The sequence below is a fragment of the Triticum aestivum genome, chromosome 3B (genome assembly GCF_018294505.1).
Source record: "Triticum aestivum cultivar Chinese Spring chromosome 3B, IWGSC CS RefSeq v2.1, whole genome shotgun sequence".
Lineage (NCBI taxonomy): Eukaryota > Viridiplantae > Streptophyta > Magnoliopsida > Poales > Poaceae > Triticum > Triticum aestivum.
In genome coordinates this window covers 492,617,696-492,642,680 of record NC_057801.1, presented here as the reverse complement: position 1 = coordinate 492,642,680, position 24,985 = coordinate 492,617,696, and positions in this window count along the sequence as shown.

The window sequence follows — 24,985 nt, the reverse complement described above, 5'->3', positions numbered from 1 at the left end:
TCCCGTATTAAAGGCGTTCAATGCCTCTGGGGAAAAACATGCGTCACGAAGTCCGGCGATGCCTGTGGTTCATGGCCCTCTCCACCTCTGAATTGGTGGTAGATAGCCCGTCTGCGTCCTCTATCGGAGGAACGCCCGACGCATGCCCCGTGTCCGCCTCCGCTTCCGGACCCAGCCTTAAAGCTTGGCCGGTGGATATAGTCCGGCGGGCTCTCTTCTTCCTAAGGATGAGCGTTAGCATGACTTGATGGCATAAACCCTAGGCGTTAAATTCGCACGCCGTACCGTTGCACCGGAGTCTCGATCTGGTCTGCACTTCTTTTTGGCCCGCCTGGCTTCAGCGGCCCTTGTTGGCTGCCCACCGCAGGCCCGGCCCTCCGCCTCAAGGATTTCCCCTGCAAAACGAAACACTATTGGTTTACAACATTCAAAATAAGGCATGGATGGATCTCCTTTAAAGTACTGGGACTTCGGTCTCGGTTACCTTTGAGGCTGGAAGTAGTCCGGGATAGTCGGCTGTAATGGCCACCAAGGTGTTGTCCTTACTCAATTGATGAAACACCACATCAATTAACTCCACACATAAGTCTGGGTCCTCTTGGGAATCTGGATCGAGGGACCGTTCTGGGTCCTCGGGTTGCGGAGGAGGGCTGTTGATCTCCTTCACAGTCTGGCGTAGCTCCTGCGTTAACATCGCTAGACTAAGTACTTGATTATGGGGATTTCGAAAGCGGGTAGATAAGTGAAAGTGTTCGCTTACCCAGCTTGGAGGACTATACATAGAGAATCCGCCCCGTGGGTTGACACGGAGGAATTCCTCTTCTTCTCCCTTGTACAAAGTGGATAAGATCTTTGTTAGAGTGGCCGCCGAATCCGCCCCCTTGCGACCGCACCAGGTGGCGTCGTCCTCCCCGTTGAAATACCACATGGGGTGGCCTATGTACTGAAGCGGCTGCACCCCCCGCGTAATGCATGTGGCCATGACCTCGATCATGGTCAATCTGGAATGAGCCAACAATTTTATCCGACTCATCAGGTAAGAACGTCCCTGTCAGTTTCCCTCTGAGGGTTCCGTGGGCGCCAGCTCAGGCGTTTCTTTAACGGAGTGTTATTAAACTCACGGAGGCCGATCCGCACAGGGTCCGGCAGGGGGACGTCGTTAATGTAAAACCATTCCGAGGGCCAGTCCTCGGACACCTTCTTTGGGGTACCGGATAGATATCCGGTCTTGGCGATGCGCCATAGTTCGGCTCCGCCCACTTGATAAATTGACCCCTCCTGAGAGCGGGGCACAAGGCAGAACAACCTCTTCCACAGTGTGAAATGGGCCTCGACGCTCAAGAATAGCTCGCAGAGGGCCACGAAGCCCGCGACATGCAGTATGGAGGCAGGCGTGAGGTTGTGTAGCTGGAGGCCGTAGAACTCAAGTAGACCTCGGAGAAACGGATGAATTGGAAATCTGAGTCCTCTTATTAAATAAGGAACTAGGCACACCCTCTCTCCTTGACAGGGATTGGGGACGCTCTCCGCCTGCTCTCCGCCGCTATAGGTGGCGATCCCGGCTCAAACTGGGACCATATATGCTGGTGGGAGGAGCCCCTTGGATTGAAGCACTACTAGCTTGCTATGCGGGACAGAACACCGCTCCCAATCTCCGGGCCGAGGGCTGGAGAGGCGAGAGGAGGAGCTGCTTCGACCGGCCATGGTGGAATGGATCTCAGTCGAAAGCGCTCTGATGAATACTCGCGGAGGGAAGGAGGTGTGAATTGGATCTAAACCCCCGTCTCTTTTATGGGCTGTTCATTTACACGACTAGGGGGATAAATGAAAAACTCCCTGGCTTTTCGCATTCGTTCGACACGTGGAAGATGGTCATTATGGCGCACAGAAGCTGAGGAGAGCAACACGCACCAGAAGCCGGACACTATCCTACGGGTGCATAGAATTTGGAGAAGAACCCGCCTTGCAATGCCGAAGACAATTTGTGCGCCGGACTCGTCGTCATTGAAGCCTGGTTCAGGGGCTACTAAGGGAGTCCTGGATTAGGGGGTGTCCGGATGGCCGGACTATGACCTTTGGCCGGACTCCCGGACTATGAAGATACAAGATTGAAGACTTCGTCCCGTGTCCGGATGGGACTTTCCTTGGCGTGGAACGCAAGCTTGGCGATACGATATGAAGATCTCCTCCCATTGTAACTGAGGGAGTTCCGGACTAGGGGGTGTCCGGATAGCCGAACTATCATCATCGGCCGGACTCCAAGACTATGAAGATACAAGATTGAAGACTTCGTCCCGTGTCCGGATGGGACTTTCCTTGGCGTGGAAGGCAAGCTTGGCGATACGGATATGTAGATTTCCTACCTTTGTAACCGACTTTGTGTAACCCTAGCCCTCTCCGGTGTCTATATAAACCGGATGGTTGTAGTCCATAGGACGAACAACAATCGTACCATAGGCTAGCTTCTAGGGTTTAGGCTCCTTGATCTCGTGGTAGATCCACTCTTGTAACACACATGATCAATATTAATCAAGCAGGACGTAGGGTTTTACCTCCATCAGGAGGGCCCGAACCTGGGTAAAACATCGTGTCCCTTGTCTCCTGTTACCATCCGCCTAGACGCACAGTTCCGGACCCCCTACCCGAGATCCGCCGGTTTTTACACCGACATTGGTGCTTTCATTGAGAGCTCCTCTGTGTTGTCACCGATAGGCTCGATGGCTTCTTCAATCATCATCGACATAGTCCAGGGTGAGATCTTCCTCCCCGGACAAATCTTCGTATTCGGCGGCTTTGCACTGCGGGCCAATTCGCTTGGCCAACTGGAGCACATCGAAAGCTACGCCCCTGGCCGTCAGGTCAGATTTGGAAGTTTGAACTTCACGGCTGACATCCGCGGGGACTTGATCCTCGATGGATTTGAGCCACAGCCGAGCGTGCCGCACTGTCGCGGCGAGCATGATTTAGCTTTGCAGCCGGACAATACCCTGGAGGCCGCACTCGAAACCGCTCCGATCTTCGATTCGGAGCCAGCTGCGCAGATCGAGGACGGATGCCTAGCCACCGCCTCGGAGACCGCAACCTCTACGGCGATAGAGCCGAACACTGACTTTGTCCCTCATAAAGCTCGTGACTCCGAGGTGCTGGACTCCTCGCCGGACTCCAAACCTCCCCCCCGATTGAATCTGATTGGGCGCCGATCATGGAGTTCACCGCGGCGGACATCTTTCAACACTCACCTTTCAGCGACATCTTGAGTTCGCTAAAGTATCTCTCGTTATTAGGAGAGCCCTGGTCGGACTGCGGTCAGGACGGTTGGGATGCGGACGACGAAGAAATTCAAAGCCCACCCACCACCCACTTGGTAGCCGCTGTCGACGATTTAATCGACATGCTAGACTACGACTCTGAGGACATCGACGATATGGATGACGATGCCGGAGACGACCAAGAACAGCGCCTACGGGGCACTGGACAGTCACCTCATCATATGACATATACATGGTGGATATCCCAAAAGATGGGAATGGCGAAGGAACAGAGGAGGATGACCCCTCCAAAAAGCAGCCCAAGCGCCGGCGTCAGCGGTGCCGCTCCAAATCCCGCCACAGCAAGAATGATGACTCCGGCACCGGAGACAATAATACACCGGAGAGTGCCGAAGACAACCCACTCCAGCAAGATGCAGCGCAGGAGGACGGAGACACCAACCCTTATGAAGGAGCGGCGGAAGAAGAGGCAGAGGATTATACGCCTCCCTCCAGAGACGAAGCGAGCCTCGATGATGACGAATTCGTTGTGCCTGAGGATCCCATCGAACAAGAGAGTTTTAAACGCAGGCTTATGGCCACGGCGAACAACCTCAAGAAAAAGCAGCAACAGCTTCGAGCTGATCAGGATCTGCTAGCCGACAGATGGACTGAAGTCCTCGCGGCCGAAGAGCATGAGCTCGAACGCCCCTCCAAAATCTACCCTAAACGCAAGCTGCTCCCCCGATTAGAGGAGGAGGCTTACGAACCAGCATCACCAGGAGACAATACGGCTGACCGACCACCCCGTGGTCGCGACAGAGAGGCCTCTAGGCCCTTCACTAGACCCGTACCCCGGCATCGCTCAAAAAGCACACGGCCACAGGGGAACACTCCGGACTTGCGAGATATATTGGAGGATAAGGCAAGACAATCAAGATCGATCTATGGATCACGTGGGCGTCCCACGATACGTGACGACAACCGTCGCGCCGGACACAGTAAGTCCGGCCGGGCCGAACAAAAGAGACCAAGCTCCCTTGAGCTCCGTCGTGATATCGCCCAGTACAGAGGCGCCGCACACCCACTATGCTTCACAGATGAAGTAATGGATCATCAAATCCCCGAAGGGTTTAAACCCGTCAATATTGAATCTTATGATGGCACAACAGACCCCGCGGTTTGGATCAAAGATTATCTCCTTCAAATCCACATGGCCCGCGGTGACGATCTTCACGCCATCAAATACCTCTCCCTCAAGCTTAAAGGACCATCCCGGCATTGGCTCAACAGCCTACCAGCAGAGTCAATTGGGAGTTGGTAGGACCTGGAAGCCGCATTCCTCGATAACTTCTAGGGCACTTATGTGCGAACACCAGACGCTGATGACCTAAGCCACATAATTCAGCAGCCAGCCGAATCGGCCAGACAATTCTGGACATGGTTCTTAACCAAGAAAAACCAAATCGTCGACTGTCCGGATGCGGAGGCCCTTGCGGCCTTCAAGCATAACATCCGCGATGAGTGGCTTGCCCGGCACCTGGGATAGGAAAAGCCGAAATCCATGGCAGCCCTCACATCACTCATGACCCGCTTCTGCGCGGGTGAGGACAGCTGGCTAGCACGCAGCAACAACCTTAGCAAAAATTCTGGTAGTCCGGATTTCAAGGACCAAAATGGCAGGCAGCGTCGTAACAAAAACAAATGCCGCATTAATGGCAACAATAGTGAGGATATGGCAGTCAATGCCGAATTCAGAGGCTCTAAACCCGGTCAGCGGAAAAATCCATTCAAACGAACTACTCCGGGTCCGTCCAATTTGGACCGAATACTCAACCGCTTGTGCCAGATACACGACACCCTCGAAAAGCCAGATAACCATACCAACAGGGACTGTTGGGTATTCAAGTAGGCAGGCAAGTTAATTGCCGAAAACAATGACAAGGGGCTGCATAGAGATGACGAGGATGAGACCCAACCGCCGAACAATAGAGGACAGAAGGGTTTCCCCCCACAGGTGCGGACGGTGAACATGATATACGCAACGCACATACCCAAAAGGGAGCGGAAGCGTGCACTCAGGGATGTCTACGCGATGGAGCCAGTTGCCCCGAAGTTCAATCCATGGTCCTCCTGCCCGATCACTTTTGACCGAAGGGACCACCCCACCAGCATCCGCCACGGCGGATTCGCCGCACTAGAGTCTTAGACCCAATCGTCGATGGATTTCACCTAACCAGAGTCCTGATGGACGGCGGCAGCAGCCTGAACCTACTTTACCAGGATACAGTGCGCAAAATGGGCATAGACCCCTCAAGGATTAAACATACCAAAACGACCTTTAAAGGCGTCATACCAGGTGTAGAAGCCAATGTACAGGCTCAATTACACTGGAAGTGGTCTTCGGATCCCCGGATAACTTCCGAATCAAGGAGTTAATCTTTGACATAGCCCTGTTCCGCAGCGGCTATCGTGCCTTGCTCGGACGTACCACGTTTGCAAAGTTCAACGCGGTGCCGCACTACGCATACCTCAAGCTCAAGATGCCAGGCCCTCGAGGAGTCATCACGGTCAACGGAAACACTGAACGTTCTCTCCGCACGGAGGAACATACAGCGGCTCTCGAGGCAGAAGTGCAATGCAGCCTCTTAAGGCAATTCTCGAGTCCGGCCGTTAAGCGGCCGGACACAGCTAAGCGCGCCCGGAGTAACTTACAACAAGACCACCTAGCACGTTCCGAGCACACGTAGTAGTGCGGCCCCAACCCCAGCTCCTGCGAAACGTCAAAGCAGGTCCTTCGCGTACACCATTACGCTCTGAAGATACCATGGGCATGGGGAGTGGGGCACGACCACGATAAACCCAGACTACGGCTCCACCACACCAGGGGCTCTCAAGTGTGTCGTTCTTTTTTCTTTTCTTTTTACCTTTTATTTTTTACCCACAGGACTCCGTTTGTCAGAGGCCCTGTCCGGCAGCAGACCTGCCGAACTCACGATGCAACAGCCAGGGAAGGATAAAGGCTACAACGAATATACAGGTGGTCTCCATTACGAGCATTTTTATACACCAATCTGCAGCCTACCCCCGGAGGGGGACATGTTTAATAGTCCCATACCTTGCTTATCGCACTATTTGTATCGTTCTGCAGCACTTATTGCAGTACCTTATGTGGTGGTTTTGTTTTCTTTCACTAACGGAGCTTATAAGATTTCCTATTGAGTTTTGTGTTGTGAAGTTTTCAAGTTTTGGGTAAAGCTTTTATGGACTATGGAATAATGAGTGGCAAGAGCCTAAGCTTGGGGATGCCCAAGGCACCCCAAGATATTCAAGAATAGCCAAAAGCCTAAGCTTGGGGGTGCCCGGGAAGGCATCCTGTGACGCCCTGATATTTAAGCTACAGTAAACCTCTGCTAATGATGCCACGTCACCTCGATTACTGTTGCTAATCTCGCATTAGTTCGCAACCGGTTCGAATTCAACTTCAAAATCAAGTAAACAATAAAAGTTTTCAAATTAAAACTAAAATGTTCGGAGTGAGCCAAATAATGCATAGGTAATTATGGTGGTGAAACCACACTTTTATAAAATGTTTAAATACTCTAAAATGAATAAAACAGTAGCAAATACAATTATTTAAATGCTTTAAAAATAATAAACATTTTCAAAACTAATTTGTTATAAGTATTAAACTATTGTGGCAGTGGCATAATTTGTAAAATCTATTTAGGTGCCACTTTGGTAATTTACTAAAACTAAAATAAAAGAGAAACTAAAAGTAAAACGGTAAAAGAAAAATTAAGAAAAACAAAATACAAAGAAAAGAGAACACCCCCCCTCGCCGGGCCACAGCCGAGATGGCCTCATGGCTAATCGGGCCGGCCCGGCCGCACCTCTCTGGCCTATATGGCCCCCTCCCTCGTGACCTAACCCCCGAACACCCCATTCCCCTCACGATCCCCACCTCCCCCTCGTCTCCCTCACCCGCCGCCACCACACAACACACACACACACACACATGCACGCACGCATCGTGCCGCCGCTCGGAGCTCGTCTTCCGTCGCCGCCTCCTCCCCACCGGCGTTCGTCCCCATCCTCCTCCTGAACTTGGCTCCTGCGAGCCTCGCCGCCCAGATCCCCTGCAACGGGGGTGAGCAACGAATCCCCCTCCCTCTCCTCCTCCTTCCCCTGTCCCCATGTGCGACGCGCCCGCGCGTCTATCATCGCGACCGTCCGGCCGCCTGATGCATGCTGCTGTCACCGCAGACCGCCGCCCCATCTGCTTCCCGAAGCCACGCCCGTCACGGACCTCTAGCCGCGAACGGCTACGCCTAGCCGCACCTCCAAGCGCGCCCAGGCCGCGTGCCTCGCCCTCCTGTGCTTCTCAGGCTCTGCACGCACCCGCAGTCATCAGCGCGCACGCCACCGAACCTCCTCGTCGCTCGCCGCTTCCCCCGCGGTGTTGTTCGGGTCCGTCCCGCTCGACCTCCGCCTCCCTGCCGCCGGCCCTGCCTCGGGCTGCCGTGCCCGGTGCCGCCCTGGCTCGACCTTCGCTTGGGCGCCCGCACGCCCCAGCCACCGAGCGGGCTGGTGCCCGCACCCGTTTGCGAGCGCCCGTTTGTCCCCTAGGGCCATTGACATGTGGGGCCCGGCCCCAGAACGTTTTTAATAAAATAAAAATAAAATAAGTAAAAATGAATTCATAAAATTTATAATTAATTAATTAATTAGTGAATTTATTAAGTTAATTAATCCTCTTTATTTAATCTAATTAACCTGTTAGTTTAAATAGACAGTAATTAGTTTAACCTAAACCCTAATCAACCTAACAGTGTATGACAGGTGGGTCCCACTAGGCCCACACGTCAGTTTGACCAGTCAACACCTCTGTTGACTGCTTATGTCATGCTGATGTCAGCAAACACTGTTTTCGATAATGTTGAATTAAATTAATTAAATAAATTCTGAAAATGATTTAAAACTTTAGAAAATCATATAAAATAAACGGTAGCTCACATGGAAATACTTTCTACATGAAAGTTGTTCCGAATGGCGAGACGAATCTGGACACGCAACCCTTTTGTCCACCCCACATCCCTAGCATAGCGAACACGCAACTTTCCCCCTCCGGTTCATCTGTCTAAAAACGTGAAACACCGGGGATACTTTCTCGGATGTTCCCCCCTTCACCGGTATCACCTCCTACTATGTTAGGTCACCTCTAGCACCGCGTATTACCATTCTACGCTTTGTGATACTTTGATTGCTCAGTTATTTATTGTGTTCCCCCTCCGTTACTTCTTTCCGGTAAACCCCGAGACTGCCGACGACCCCCCAGTTCGACTACGGAGTTGATGACCCCTCCTTGCCAGAGCAACCAGGCAAGGCCACCCTTTGATCACCAGATATCGCCTATTCTACCCTCTACTGCTTGCATTAGAGTAATGTAGCATGTTACTGTTTCGATTAATTCTATTCTGTTGCATAGCCTGTCATTGTTGCTACATCTGTTGATACCTTACCTGCAATCCTAAATTCTTAGTATAGGATGCTAGTTTACCATTAGTGGCCCTACATTCTTGTCAGTCTGCCATGCTATACTATCGGGCCGTGATCCCTCCGGAGGTGATCACAGGTATATACTATACATACATACATACATACATACATACTATATAGATGGTGACTAAAGTCGGGTCAGCTCGTTGAGTACCCGCAAGTGATCCCGACGGCCCCCGACTGTTACTTTGTGGCGGAGCGACAGGGCAGGTTGAGACCACCTAGGAGAGAGGTGGGCCTGGCCCTGTTAGACATTCGCGGATACTTAACACGCTTAACTAGATCTTTGTATTTGATCTGAGTCTGGCTACTGGCCTATACGCACTAACCAACTACGCGGGAACAGTTATGGGCACTCGACGTCGTGGTATCAGCCGAAGCCTTCGTGACGTCAGCGACTGAGCGGCGCGCGACGGATTGGACCGTAAGCCTGCTCTTGTAATAAGGGGGCTAGGTCTGCTTCCGGCCGCGTACGCAACATGCAGGTGTGCAATGGGCGATGGGCCCAGACCCCTGCGCGCGTAGGATTTAGACCGGCGTACTGACCTCTCTGTTGTGCCTAGGTGGGGCTGCGACGTGTTGATCTTCCGAGGCCGGGCATGACCCAGGAAAGTGTGTCCGGCCAAATGGGATCGAGCGTGTTGGGTTATGTGGTGCACCCCTGCAGGGAAGTTAATCTATTCGAATAGCCGTGATCTTCGGTAACAGGACGACTTGGAGTTGTACCTTGACCTTATGACAACAAGAACTGGATACTTAATAAAACACACCCTTCCAAGTGCCAGATACAACCCAGTGATTGCTCTCTAACAGGGCGACGAGGAGGGGATCGCCGGGTAGGATTATGCTATGCGATGCTACTTGGAGGACTTCAGTCTACTCTCTTCATGCTGCAAGACGGAGGCTGCCAGAAGCGTAGTATTTGACAGGATTAGTTATCCCCCTCTTATTCTGGCATTCTGCAGTTCAGTCCACTGATATGACCCTTTACACATATACCCATGCATATGTAGTGTAGCTCCTTGCTTGCGAGTACTTTGGATGAGTACTCATGGTTGCTTTCTCCCCCCTTCTCCCCCTTTCCTTTCTACCTGGTTGTCGCAACCAGATGCCGGAGCCCAGGAGCTAGACTCTACCGTCGACGACGAATCCTACTGCACCGGAGGTGCCTACTACTACGTGCAGGCCGCAGACGACGACCAGGAGTAGTTTAGGAGGATCCCAGGCAGGAGGCCTGCGCCTCTTTCGATCTGTATCCCAGTTTGTGCTAGCCATCTTATGGCAACTTGTTTAATTTATGTCTGTACTCAGATATTGTTGCTTCCGCTGACTCGTCTATGATCGAGCACTTGTATTCGAGCCCTCGAGGCCCCTGGCTTGTATTATGATGCTTGTATGACTTATTTATGTTTTTAGAGTTGTGTTGTGATATCTTCCCGTGAGTTCCTGATCTTGATCGTACACGTTTGTGTGCATGATTAGTGTATGATTGAATCGGGGGTATCACAAGTTGGTATCAGAGCCGACTACCTATAGGAATCCCCCTTCCACACTCCTTGGCCAAAGTCGAGTCTAGATATTGCAAAACTGTTTTACTAACTTGGATGTGTGCCTTACGGGCCCACGTCGCCATTGGGTGGTATTAGGATCTTTTATTCCCCGACCTATACTCTGGGACAGATCTCTCTTCTATTCGGGTTAAATGAATCTTACTAAATCTAACATCAGGATCTCGTGATCACTTTCACCCGGAGAGCACCTTATTATCGATGATCATTTGCTGCACCAGAAGATTTTGAGGCTACTCTATGATGTTCTCTCGAGACTTTGTGCCATCGCTATTGCAATTCCCTTCCATCGATAAACCCCTATGGATAACCACATGCACTTGCCATCGATACAATCATTCCTCGTTGATCTTGTTATTACAAGATACCCCGAAATTCTCTCTGTTGTTTCGAGAATACTTTCTGCCTACTGCCTTGCAGTTCTTGCCACATGAATACCCCCTACAGATAATTCCTCGCACTTACCGAGTATCCGCTCAACCCCACTGATCAGGTGTTTTGCAAAAGACTTCGAAATACCATTCGATCTTCCGAAAATCCCGAGCAGCCTATTGCTCTTGAAATTCTTGCTTGCTTGCATTATGGTTAATCCCATAAGTCTAGTAATCTTATTGCCATCCTTTGTCACTATCATTTTAAGTACGTTGATTCTATATGTGTGCGAACGCACGCAATCATCAGTTGATCCTGATAAATTACCTTTCCGGCTTAGACGTCTTTCGAACATGAGCTAGTTCTCGGCCAATCAGATTGCCATCGATTGTACCCCTAAGTCTATTCAACTTATCCATCCTTGATCAGAGCATTTGCTCCTGAGACCTTGATTTGAAAATCATAATTCCTTTGCTAATTAAACGTTGAATTATTCAAATGTTCTATAAACCAATGCATTGCATTCTTCTTCCTCTGATTGGGTATCGATACTCACATCAGCTCCATTGTGGATCGCCTTATCCACTGTTGGATTATTATCCGAGAATGTCCTTCATAATTAATCACCTTGTGAGTTCTTTCTCTGATACATAATGCCTTTGGTAAATGGTATCCTCTCCTTTTGTCAACCATGCTCAGCTTTCGAGCTGGTGATATTTACTCTTGAAGCTTGTGGTATATGTTCCTAAGAAGCCTCGATGGGATGAACCAATGCCTTCCCTAATCTATGCAAACCCGAAAGATTTCACAACTCATACTTATCTGGTATTGCACCAAGTAAAACTTTCAACAACTAATGCCATTTCGAAAAGAAACGAGAAGTGAATGAAAGGTTATGCATTGGAGAAGTGGGAGTCGACCTTGAACTTTGTGTTCATGCCCATGGACACGGTGTAGAACTTATCATGGAAGCTGCTCGTAAAAAAATAATAATTACCCCCTTGTTAGAAGTTCATCTTGTATCCGTGGTTCAATCATTTGTGGTTGTGGTTCCGTCCATAATTTCTTCCTTTGATTCCATTTCTCAGACAAGTTAAAGCGCTTGTCTTCTATATATCAATACACCCCACTTCATCCTTTCATTTGATATGCCTTAGAGTATTATCCCCCTGGTATCTCGAGGATATCATGACATTGCACTAGATCTTATGAATTTGTGCCGGAGTAATACCTTTCCCTATCATAGTCACTCCATGAGTTTTGGGTTGTCGTCAACCAAGAACACCGAATAGTGAATCGAGTCCGCACTGCGATTCGACAACTCTTAGTAATCTTCATTGCTTACGAGTTTAAATACTCCATCATGTCATTCCTAGCCTTATCGGCTACATAATTATCGTGCTAAATTTAACTGTGCTATCTGGTTCTTCCCGGAGCACAAATTTCAATGGCGAGCTAATCTTACGTCGATCCTCCTCATCATATCATTTCTCCTTGAACAACAAACTTGATTTCGAGTTTGTGCCGTACCCATGGTTTTAATAACCTTTCGTGTCATCATTCCTTTGACTTGATGTCATCGCCGATTGATTACATCTTCATGAAATCTCTCGACAATTTTTTTGTGATCGTCATCAACATTCCGAGCTCTTATAGGATATCAATTGAATTCATGATGAGAAAGACCATCCTTGCCCTCGATGATTAGTGTTATCATCAACCACTCTACTTCCTTCCCTCCAACACAAACTTGTTCGTGTTTTTGTGTTATACCTTGAGTTCCTTGCTATCCAGCGTTTGTTCTTCTTTACCTTGGAGTATTACCATCTTTTATGTCAAGGATGTTGTGTGGACTGCTCCACCTCTTAAGGAATTCTTGTTATTATGATACTTCTCACCCTCACCATTCTTTCTTGGTCCCCGTGTTGATTCTAACCGAGATACCAACACGTGAACCATGCTGCTTGGATTCTGTACTTCTAGCAACCCTATTGCTTTGAAGTTAATGGTCGACATTTCATTCTTAGACCATTGGTTATCGAATCACCATTCTAACATTGATCCTGCAACCTAAGCCCATATTTCGGGTGCACCTTTCAACCAGTGATTAATTGTGTATGTTTCCCTCAGGCATACATCATTATATCATTTGATCTGTTAAATGTTATCTCCTTGTTCACATAATTGTGGAAATCCACCTTTTTGTAAATCTCAATGAATTGTCGCTGAGCCCATCAGCCACCTCCTCACCCTCCCCTTGATTTAAGGATGAACTCCTTCTTTGGAACTCGCTTCCATAGTACATTTCCCGAGAATCTTACAATGTCGTCTCGCCAAATTGTGTTGCACCCCTTCCTTCTCAGGCATCCTGAGTCTGAGGTATCATGACCCGAACCAGATCTGAAACTCGGTCAGATATGATGGTTCGGATATTTTCCAAGAGTCATAACATTGGTCTTTATATCACCCGGTAATGTGATGTCATGCCAAGCACACCTGACCGAAGGACCTAGTGTTATAGTTTCCTTCTTAACAAGGTTAACCATTTTTTTCCGTGAGGAAATTGAATGCCTTGTTTAATAAGTTTATCCCGATGGATCCTTTGTGTATCCAAAGTCTGACCTTTGCTTGAAGACCTTGTCAATGCTATCTCGAAACATGTTTGTGGTGCTCCGATTTTCAACAAGAACATTTAAAGCCTAATGCTAAATGTTACTTGCTCCATTATCCAAACACCGTTGCATGGGTAATGTCATGAACTTTCTCTCCCTTTTTCTAAAGAGTTTTCTACATTACATCCTGCCAAGGATATCATGCTCTGCTTGTCCTTGGGAAGGATATACCCTTGAAATATGTATTTAAACACATTTTCCTTTCCGTTGTTCTATTTAATCTGATAATCATATTTTCCTTTCCATTGGTTGGTTTAACGTTGCTTGTGATCTATATGGTCTAAGCAGTAATATTCTCCTACTTATGTAAACATCTCGATGTACAATTTTATCAGCAAGACCATGTTACTATTGTTGATGACATTCCGGTAGCCACCGATGGACGGGAACTTCGCCTATTGGTCCGCCTCATTTAACGAGCAGGAAAATGGTTCTCTTTGTCCCTCGCCCTTGGCACCAACGATGCTGCCAACATAACTAATCGATTATTCTCTAACATGCCTCACTTACATGATCGTGCAAGACGTCACCCCTCTTCCTACTTTTACCCACATGGTGGGCCCATAACCCACAGTTCCACAGGATCGAAACCTGACTCTCCTGTACACCCCTGTTTCTAAAGTTATTACTCACGCTTGTCTTGAAATCACAAGACCCCTTGCTAGAGATGATCTAATCTAGTATCAGACACAATACTTATTCTCGTTGCTCTGGAACCCTTTCACCTTCTGATTAGGCATGAAACGATTGCCTATTCATTTGAAACTTCTCATGGTACCTTCTTACTTTGCTCTCGATATCTTCTTAAGTTTCCATTTGAGAGATACTTATGCTTCTTCCCCTGAGTTAACCGTCTGATGCTCGGTCTTGTTAGAATCCGTCCTTATTGAGTTTTCCCTTCTTACCCTTTCGAAAGTACGATGAAGATCCCGAAGAAAGGATGCCTACTTCATCATGATGACCTGAAGCAGAGAAATGAAGACATCAATGTAATGGATCGACCGCTTCGGAAAGAGCAACCAAGATCGAGAAGACTCGTTAGAATTTCGTAACCTAGTCTTTCCCCTTACTCCGCCTCTTAAATCTTGGGACGAGATTTCTTGTAGTGGAGGAGAATTGTGACGCCCGCATATTTAAGCTACAGTAAACCTCTGCTAATGATGCCACGTCACCTCGATTACTGTTGCTAATCTCACGTTAGTTCACAACCGGTTCGAATTCAAATTCAAAATCAAGCAAACAATAAAAGTTTTCAAATATTAAAACTAAAATGTTCGGAGTGAGCCAAATAATGCATAGGTAATTATGGTGGTGAAACCACACTTTTATAAAATGTTTAAATACTCTAAAATGAATAAAACAGTAGCAAATACAATTATTTAAATGCTTTAAAAATAACAAACATTTTCAAAACTAATTTGTTATAAGTATTAAACTATTGTGGCAGTGGCATAATTTGTAAAATCTATTTAGGTGCCACTTTGGTAATTTACTAAAACTAAAATAAAAGAGAAACTAAAAGTAAAACAGTAGAAGAAAAATTAAGAAAAACAAAATACAAAGAAAAGAGAACACCCCCCCTCGCTGGGCCACGGCCCAGATGGCCTCGTGGCCAATCGGGCCGGCCCGGCCGCACCTCTCCTGGCCTATATGGCCCCCTCCCTCGTGACCTAACCCCCGAACACCCCATTCCCCTCACGATCCCCACCTCCCCCTCATCTCCCTCACCCGCCGCCACCACACAACACACACACACACACACACGCATGCACGCATGCATCGTGCCGGGGAGACGAGCTCCCCGCACCCGATCCCCTCGCGTGCATCGGTGCCCCGCCTCCCTCCGTCACCGGCGACCACCAGCAGGCCACCGCCCCGCTCCGCCGCCGCCAACGGCCCCATGTTGGTTGCAGCTTCATCGCCAACGTCGCCTGGAGGCCTCCAGCGCCCACTGCCGCCGCTCGGAGCTCGTCTTCCGTCGCCGCCTCCTCCCAACCGGCGCTCGTCCCCATCCTCCTCAACTCGGCAACTGCGAGCCTCACCGCCCCAGATCCCCTGCAACGGGGGTGACCAACGAATCCTCCCCCTTGTCCTCCTCCTTCCCCTGTTCTCGTGTGCAACGCGCCCGCGCGTCTGTCGTCGCGACCGTCCGGCCGCCTGATGCATGCTGCTGTCACCGTAGACCGCCACTTCATCTGCTTCCCGAAGCCACGCCCGTCGCGGACCTCTGGCCGCGAACAGCTACGCCTAGCAGCGCCTCCACGCGCGCCCTGGCCGCGTGCCTCGCCCGCCTGTGCTTCTCCGGCTCTACACGCACCCGCAGTCATCAGCGCGCATGCCAACGAACCTCCTCGTCGCTCGCCGCTTCCCCCGCGGTGCCGTTTGGGTCCGTCCCGCTCGACCTCCGCCTCCCTGCCGCCGGCCCCGCCTCGGGCTGCCGAGCCCGCTGCCGCCCTGGCTCGACCTTCGCTTGGGCGCCCGCACGCCCCAGCCACCGAGCGGGCTAGTGCCCGCACTCGTTTGCGAGCGCCCGTTTGGCCCCTAGGGCCATTGACATGTGGGGCCTGGCCCCAGAACGTTTTTATTTAATCTAATTAACCTGTTAGTTTAAATAGACAGTAATTAGTTTAACCTAAACCCTAATCAACCTAACAGTGTATGACAGGTGGGTCCCACTGGGCCCACATGTCAGTTTGACCAGTCAACACCTCTGTTGACTGCTTATGTCATGCTGACGTCATGATGACGTCAGCAAACACTATTTTGGATAATGTTGAATTAAATTAATTAAATAAATTCTAAAAATGTTTTAAAACTTTAGAAAATCATATAAAATAAACCTTAGCTCAGATGAAAATACTTTCTACATGAAAGTTGTTCAGAACGGCGAGACGAATCTGGATACGCAACCCTTTTGTCCACCCCACATCCCTAGCATAGCGAACACACAACTTTCCCCCTCTGGTTCATCTGTCTAAAAACGTGAAACACCGGGGATACTTTCCCGGATGTTCCCCCCTTCACCGGTATCACCTCCTACTGCGTTAGGTCACCTCTAGCACCGCGTATTACCATGCTACGCTTTGTGATACTTTGATTGCTCAGTTATTTATTGTGTTCCCCCTCCGTTATTTCTTTCTGGTAAACCCCGAGACTGCCAACGACCCACCAGTTCGACTACGGAGTTGATGACCCCTCCTTTCCAGAGCAACCAGGCAAGCCCCCCTTTGATCACCAGATATAGCCTATTATACCCTCTACTGCCTGCATTAGAGTAATGTAGCATGTTACTGTTTCAATTAATCCTATTCTGTTGCACAGCCTGTCATTGTTGCTACATCTGTTGATACCTTACCTGCAATCCTAAATGCTTAGTATAGGATGCTAGTTTACCATTAGTGGCCCTACATTCTTGTCAGTATGCCATGCTATACTATCGGGCCGTGATCCCTCGGGAGGTGATCATGGGTATATACTATACATACATACATACATACTATATAGATGGTGACTAAAGTCGGGTCAGCTCGTTGAGTACCCGCAAGTGATTCCGATGTGGGGGCTGGAAGGACAGGTGGCTCCTTCCCGGTAGAGGTGGGCCTGGGTTCCCGACGGCCCCCGACTATTACTTTGTGGCGGAGCGACAGGGCAGGTTGAGACCACCTAGGAGAGAGGTGGGCCTGGCCCTGTTTGACGTTCGCGGATACTTAACACGCTTAACGAGATCTTGGTATTTGATGTGATTCTGGCTACTGGCCTATACGCACTAACCAACTATGCGGGAACAGTTATGGGCACTCGACGTCGTGGTATCAGCCGAAGCCTTCGTGACGTCAGCGACTGAGCGGCGCGCGACGGATTGGACCGTAAGCCTGCTCTTGTATTAAGGTGGCTAGGTCTGCTTCCGGCCGCGTATGCAACGTGCAGGTGTGCAATGGGCGATGGGCCCAGACCCCTGCGCGCGTAGGATTTAGACCGGCGTGCTGACCTCTCTGTTGTGCCTATGTGGGGCTGCGACGTGTTGATCTTCCGAGGTCGGGCATGACCCAGGAAAGTGTGTCCGGCCAAATGGGATCGAGCGTGTTGGGTTATGTGGTGCACCCCTGCAGGGAAGTTACTCTATTCGAATAGCCGTGATCTTCGGTAACAGGACGACTTGGAGTTGTACCTTGACCTTATGACAACTAGAATCGGATACTTAAGAAAACACACCCTTCCAAGTGCCACATACAACCCGGTGATCGCTCTCTAACAAGGCAACGAGGAGGGGATCGCCGGGTAGGATTATGCTATGCGATGCTACTTGGAGGACTTCAGTCTACTCTCTTCATGCTGCAAGATGGAGGCTGCCAGAAGCGTAGTCTTCGATAGGATTAGTTATCCCCCTCTTATTCTGGCATTCTGCAGTTCAGTCCACTGATATGGCCCTTTACACATATACCCATGAATATGTAGTGTAGCTCCTTGCTTGCGAGTACTTTGGATGAGTACTCACGGTTGCTTTCTCCCCCCTTCTCCCCCCTTTCCTTTCTATTTGGTTGTCGCAACCAGATGCTGGAGCCTAGGAGCCAGACGCTACCGTCGACGATGAATCCTACTACACCGGAGGTGCCTACTACTACGTGCAGGCCGCAGACAACGTCCAGGAGTAGTTTAGGAGGACCCCAGGCAGGAGGCCTGCGCCTCTTTCGATCTGTATACCAGTTTGTGCTAGCCATCTTATGGCAACTTGTTTAAGTTATGTCTGTACTCAGATATTGTTGCTTCCGCTGACTCGTCTATGATCGAGCACTTGTATTCGAGCCCTCAAGGCCCCTGGCTTGTATTATGATGCTTGTATGACTTATTTATGTTTTTAGAGTTGTGTTGTGATATCTTCCCGTGAGTTCCTGATCTTGATCGTACACGTTTGCGTGCATGATTAGTGTACGATTGAATCGGGGGCGTCACACATCCCCTCTTTCGTCTTCGTTCATTGGTAACTTTACTTGGAGCTATATTTTTATTCGCTACATGATATGTGTTTTGCTTGGAGCGTCGTGTATTATATTAGTCGTTGCTTTTTAGTTTACCACAATCATCCTTGTTGTACACACCTTTTGGGAGAAGCCTACTTGATTAGAATTTTCTAGAATACTCTATGTGCTTAACTTATATCTTCTGAGCTTGATAGTTATTGCTCTAGTGCTTCACTTATGTCTTTTAGAGCACGGTGGTGTCTTAATTTTGAAGAAATTTTTAGTCGCTCATGCTTCACTTATATCTTTTTGAGAGTCTTTTAGAACAGCATGGTATTTGCTATGGTCACAAAGTTGGTCCTAGAGTGATGAGCATCTAAGTTGGGTATAATAAAAAACTATCATAGAAAAAGAATTGGATGCTATGATCAACTTGATGCTTGATAATTGTTTTGAGATATAAAGGTAGTAATGTTAGGGTCATGCTAGTGGGTAATTATGAAATTGAGAAATACTTTTGTTGAAGTTGGCAAGTCCCGTAGCATGCACGTATGGTAAAAGTTGTGTGACAAATTTGTTGCATGAGGTTCTCTTTTGATTGTCTTCCTTATGAGTGGCAGTCGGGGACGAGCGATGGTCTTTTCCTACCAATCTATCCCTCTTGGGGCATGCGTAGTAGTACTTTGCTTCGAGGGCTAAGTAGACTTTTGCAATAAGTATATGAGTTCTTTTTTAACTAATGTGAGTCCATGGATATATGCACACCCACTTTTGCTAGCCTTTTTTTTACCGCGCAACTTTGGTCGATATCATAAACCCGTTATTTACCTTCCTCGAAACAGCCACCATACCTACCTATTATGGCATTTCCATATCCATTCCGAGATATATTGCCATGCAACTTTCCACCGTTCCGTTTATTATGACACACCATCATTGTCATATTGCTCTTTGGCATGATCATGTAGTTGACATCGTATTTGTGGCAAGGCCACCTTCATAATTTTCATACATGTCACTCTTGATTCATTGCATATCACGGTACACCGCCGGAGGCATTCATATAGAGTCATATCTTGTTCTAGCTTTGAGTTGTAATTCTTGAATTGTAAATCCATAAAAGTGTGATGATCTTCATTATTAGAGCATTGTCCTAGTGAGGAAAGGATGATGAAGGCTATGATTCCCCCACAAGTCGGGATGAGACTTCGGACTTTACAAAAAGAAAAAGAAATGTATGAGAAAGAAAAAATAGAAAGGCCAAAAAAGGCCAAAGAAGAAAAAACAAGAAAAAAAAGAAAAAGAAAAGAAAATAAAATGAGAGAAAAAGAGAGAAGGGACAATGCTACTATCTCTTTTTCCACACTTGTGCTTCAAAGTAGCACCATGATCCTCATGATAGAGAGTGTCCTATGTTGTCACTTACATATACTAAGTGTGAATTATTCATTATAAAACTTGGCTTGTATATTCCAATGATGGGCTTCCTCAAAATGCCCTAGGTCTTCGTGTGCAAGAAACTTGGATGCACACCCACTTAATTTCTTTTGTTGAGCTTTCATATATTTATAGCTCTAGTGCATCAGTTGCATGGCAATCACTACTCACTCACATTGATATCTATTAATGGGCATCTCTTTATAGCCCGTTAATTTGCCTAGTTGATGTGAGACTATCTTCTCCCTTTTTGTCCTCACAACCACCACCATATACCACCATAGTGCTATGTCCATGGCTTACGCTCATGTATTGCGTAAGAGTTGAAAAAGTTGAAGCGCGTTAAAAAGTATGAAACAATTGCTCAACTCGTCATCGGGGTTGTGCATGATGGGAGTATTTTGTGTAATGAAAATGAAGCATGGCCTAACTATATGATCTTTTAGGGATAAGCTTTCTTTGGCTATGTTATTTTGATAGGACATGATTATTTGTTAGTATGCTTTGAAGCATTATTATTTTTATGTTTTATAAGCTTTTATTTTGAATCATTTGGATCTGAACATTTATGCCACAATAAAGAAAATTACTTGAGAATTATGCTAGGTAGCTTTCCACATCAAAAATTTCTTTTTTATCATTTACCTACTCGTGGACGAGCAGGAATTAAGCTTGGGGATGCTTGATATGTCTCCAACGTATCTATAATTTTTGATGGTTCCATGCTATTATATTACCCCTTTTGGATGTTTATGGGCTTTATTTTACACATTTATTTCATTTTTGGGACTAACCTACTAACCGGAGGCCCAGCCCATATTGCTGTTTTTTTGCCTATTTCAGTATTTCGAAGAAAAGGAATATCAAACGGAGTCCAAACGGAATGAAACCTTCGGGAGCGTGAATTTTGGAACGAACGTGATCCGGAGAGCTTGGAGTGCAAGTCAAGAAGCAGCCGAGGCCCCCACGAGATAGGAGGCCGCGCCCCCCTGTAGGGCGCGCCCCCTGTCTCGTGGGCCCCTCAGGCGGCCACCAACGTACTTTTTCCTCCCATATATACCTATGCACCCCGAAAACATCTAGGGGCACCACGAAACACAATCTCCACCACCGTAACCTTTTGTATCCGCGAGATCCCATCTTGGAGCCTTTGCCGACACTCTGCCGGAGGGGCTTCTACATCAACATCCTTGCCCCTCCGATGAGTTGTGAGTAGTTTACCACAGACCTACGGGTCCATAGTTATTAGCTAGATGGCTTCTTCTGTCTTTTTGGATCTCAGTACAATGTTATCCCCCTCTCTTGTAGAGATCTATTCGATGTAAACTCTTTTTGCGTTGTGTTTTTTGAGATCCGATGGATTGTGGGTTTATGATCAAGTTTATCTATGAATAATATTTGAATCTTCTCTGAATTCTTTTATGTATGATTGAGTTATCTTTGCAAGTCTCTTCGAATTATCAGTTTGGTTTGGCCTACTAGATTGATCTTTCTTGCCATGGGAGAAGTGCTTAGCTTTGGGTTCAATCTTGCGGTGTCCTTACCCAGTGACAGAATGGGTTGCAAGGCACGTATTGTATTGTTGCCATCGAGGATAACAAGATGGGGTTTATATCATATTGCTTGAGTTTATCCCTCTACATCATGTCATCTTGCTTAATGCGTTACTCTGTTCTTATGAACTTAATACTCTAGGTGCAGGCAGGAGTCGGTCGATGTGTCGAGTAATAGTAGTAGATGCAGGCAGGAGTCGGTCTACTTGTTGTGGACGTGATTCCTATATACATGATCATGCCTAGATAATCTCATAACTATGCACTTTTCTATCAATTGCTCGACAGTAATTTGTTCACCCACCGTAATACTTATGCTATCTTGAGAGAAGCCTCTAGTGAAACCTATGGCCCCCGGGTCTATCTCTTATCATATTTGCTTTCAATCTACTTTTATTTGCATCTTTACTTTTTGCATCTATATTATAAAATACCAAATATATATTTATCTTATCACACTACCTTTATTAGATCTCACTTTTGCAAGTGGCCGTGAAGGGATTGACAACCCCTTTATCGCGTTGGTTGCGAGTTCTCAGTTTGTTTGTGTAGGTGCGCGGGACTTTTGAGGACCCTCCTACTGGATTGATACCTTGGTCCTGAAAAACCGAGGGAAATACTTACGCTACTATTTCTGCATCACCCTCTCCTCTTCAAGGAGAACCAACGCAAGATCAAGACGTAGTAGTCATCTCGGAAAGAGCGCGCTCCAAGACATCAAGGGAGGCAGAAGGACCTGGAATCAGTGGTGCAGTACGAGGAGGGAGAGGTGATGTCGTCACCATGGCCTGGGAAACTAGGGGCTCCTGAGCTTTGGATACCTCAATGGCCAAGCCGGGCGTTGATACGTCTCCAACGTATCTATTATTTTTGATTGTTCCATGCTATTATATTACCTGTTTTGGATGTTTATGGGCTTTACTCTACACTTTTATATCATTTTTGGGACTAACCTACTAATCGGAGGCCCAACCCAAATTGTTATTTTTTGCCTATTTCAGTATATCGAAGGAAAGGAATATCAAACGGAGTCCAAACGGAATGAAACCTTCGAGAGCGATCTTTTTGTAACAAACACAATCCAGGAGACTTGGAGTGGACGTCAAGAAGCAGCCGAGGAGGCCACGAGGGTGGCCGGTGTGCCCAGTAAGGGTGGGCGCGCCCCTTGCCTCGTGGGCCCCACGTGGCTCCACCGACCTATTTCTTCCTCCTATATATATCCACGGACCCCGAAAACATCCAGGAGCACCACAAGAAATTATTTCCACCACCGCAACCTTCTGTATCCGCGAGATCCCATCTTGGAGCCTTCGTTGGTGCTCTGCCGGAGGGGGAATCGACCAGGGAGGGCCTCTCCATCACCACCAAGGCCTCTTCGATGAGTTGTGAGTAGTTTACCATAGACCTCCGGGTCCATAGTTATTAGCTAGATGGCTTCTTCTCTACCTTTGAATCTCAATACAAAGTTGTCCTTCCTCCTCTTGGAGATCTATTTGATGTAACTCTTTTTACGGTGTGTTTGTCGAGATGCGATGAATTGTGGGTTTGTGATCAAGTTTATCTATGAGAAATATTTGAATCTCCTCTGAATTCTTTTATGTATGATTGGTTATCTTTGCAAGTTTCTTCGAATTATCAGTTTGGTTTGGCATACTAGATTGATCTTTCTTGCCATGGGAAAAGGGCTTAGCTTTGGGTTCAATCTTGCAGTGTCCTTTCCCAGTGACAGCAGGGGAAGCAAGGCATGTATTATATTGTTGCCATCGAGTATAAAAAGATGGGGTTTATATCATATTGCATGAGTTTATCCTTCTACATCATGTCATCTTTCTTAATGCGTTACTCTGTTCTTATGAACTTAATACTCTAGATGCAGGCAGGAGTCGGTCGATGTGTGGAGTAATAGTAGTAGATGCAGAATTGCTTTGGTCTACTTGTTACGGACGTGATGCCTATATACATGATCATGCCTAGATATTCTCATAACTATGCACTTTTCTATCAATTGTTCGACATAGATTTGGTCACCCACCGTAATAATTATGCTATCTTGAGAGAAGCCACTAGTGAAACCTATGGCCCCCGGGTCTATCTTTTATCATATCAGTTTTCCATCTACTTTTATTTCCATCTTTTACTTTCCAATCTATATCATAAAAATACCAAAATTATTTATCTTATCATATTATCTCTATCAGATCTCACTTTGGCAAGTTTCCGTGAAGGGAATGCCAACCCCTTTATCGCGTTGGTTGCGAGGTTCTTGTTTGTTTGTGTAGGCGCGTGGGACTTGTGAGGAGCCTCCTATTGGATTGATACCTTGGTTCTCAAAACTGAGGGAAATACTTACGCTACTTTGCTGCATCACCATTTCCTCTTCAAGGTAAAAACCAACGCATGCTCAAGAGGTAGCAAGAAGGATTTCTGGCGCCGTTGCCGGGGAGGTCTTCGCTCAAGTCAAGACATACCAAGTACCCATCACAAACTCATCTCCCTCGCATTACATTATTTGCCATTTGCCTCTCATTTTCGTCTCCCCCACTTCACCCTTGCCATTTCATTCGCCCTCTCTTTTTCGTTCGCCTTCCTTTCGCCATGGCTGAGTCAAAAAGAACTTAGGGTCCTCTCCCGAGTTATAGTACTTTGGATAGTCCCTCTGTCCTCACTAAGCTCCTAAATAATGATGCTATGGAAAGGCCTACCGGGGTTATCAATTAGAATTTAAATAATTTTGATGAAGAGGACTCCGGAATTTTTCGTTATTTACTTGATGAGTCTTTAAAAGATGCTTTGGATAGGCTATTAAGGATTAGAGCTAGCTATGTGCCACAAAATCAAATTGAGATTTATCTAAGAAGCTTTTATGTTGGGTTACCACCTTCATTTAACAAGTTTTAGATTCTATTTTTGAAGAAGGTTTTCTCAAAGGGGATGCTATAGACACCTATGAGAAAATGAAAACTATATTTGGGCACCCCATGAATGATAAGGTTGAATCCACCACTCTCTTATGCTTTTATCAAAACGAAATTATTAAAGAGATAAAAGCTATCCTAGATGCAAATTTCTGTAACATGCTTAATATTTCTTCCTCCATTAATAGCCATGTGCTTTTCCAAAATAGAAGGATAAATGCTACAGATAAGATGTTTTCTCTTTTCTTTCACAATGCCAAAGATGGCAATACTTAGATCTATTCTCGCTTTTATGCCTAGCTAGGGGCGTTAAACGATAGCGCTTGTTGGGAGGCAACCCAATTTTATTTTTGTTCCTTGATTTTTGTTCCTGTTTAGTAATAAATAATTAATCTAGCCTCTGGTTAGATGTGTTTTTATGTTTTAATTAGTGTTTGTGCCAAGTAGAACCGATAGGATAACTTATGGTGATAGTTAATTTGATTCTGCTGAAAAACAGAAACTTTGCATGCACGAGAAAAAATTCAATAAATCACAGAAACGTGATTTTGCTTTGACTATTTTTGCTGTAGATCAGTAGACAAATTTCCTAGGACTTACTATTTTTGTAGGATTTTTAAGGTTCCAGAAGTATTCAAGAGTTACATATTGCTACAGACTGTTCTATTTTTGACAAATTCTGTTTTTCGTGTGTTGTTTGCTT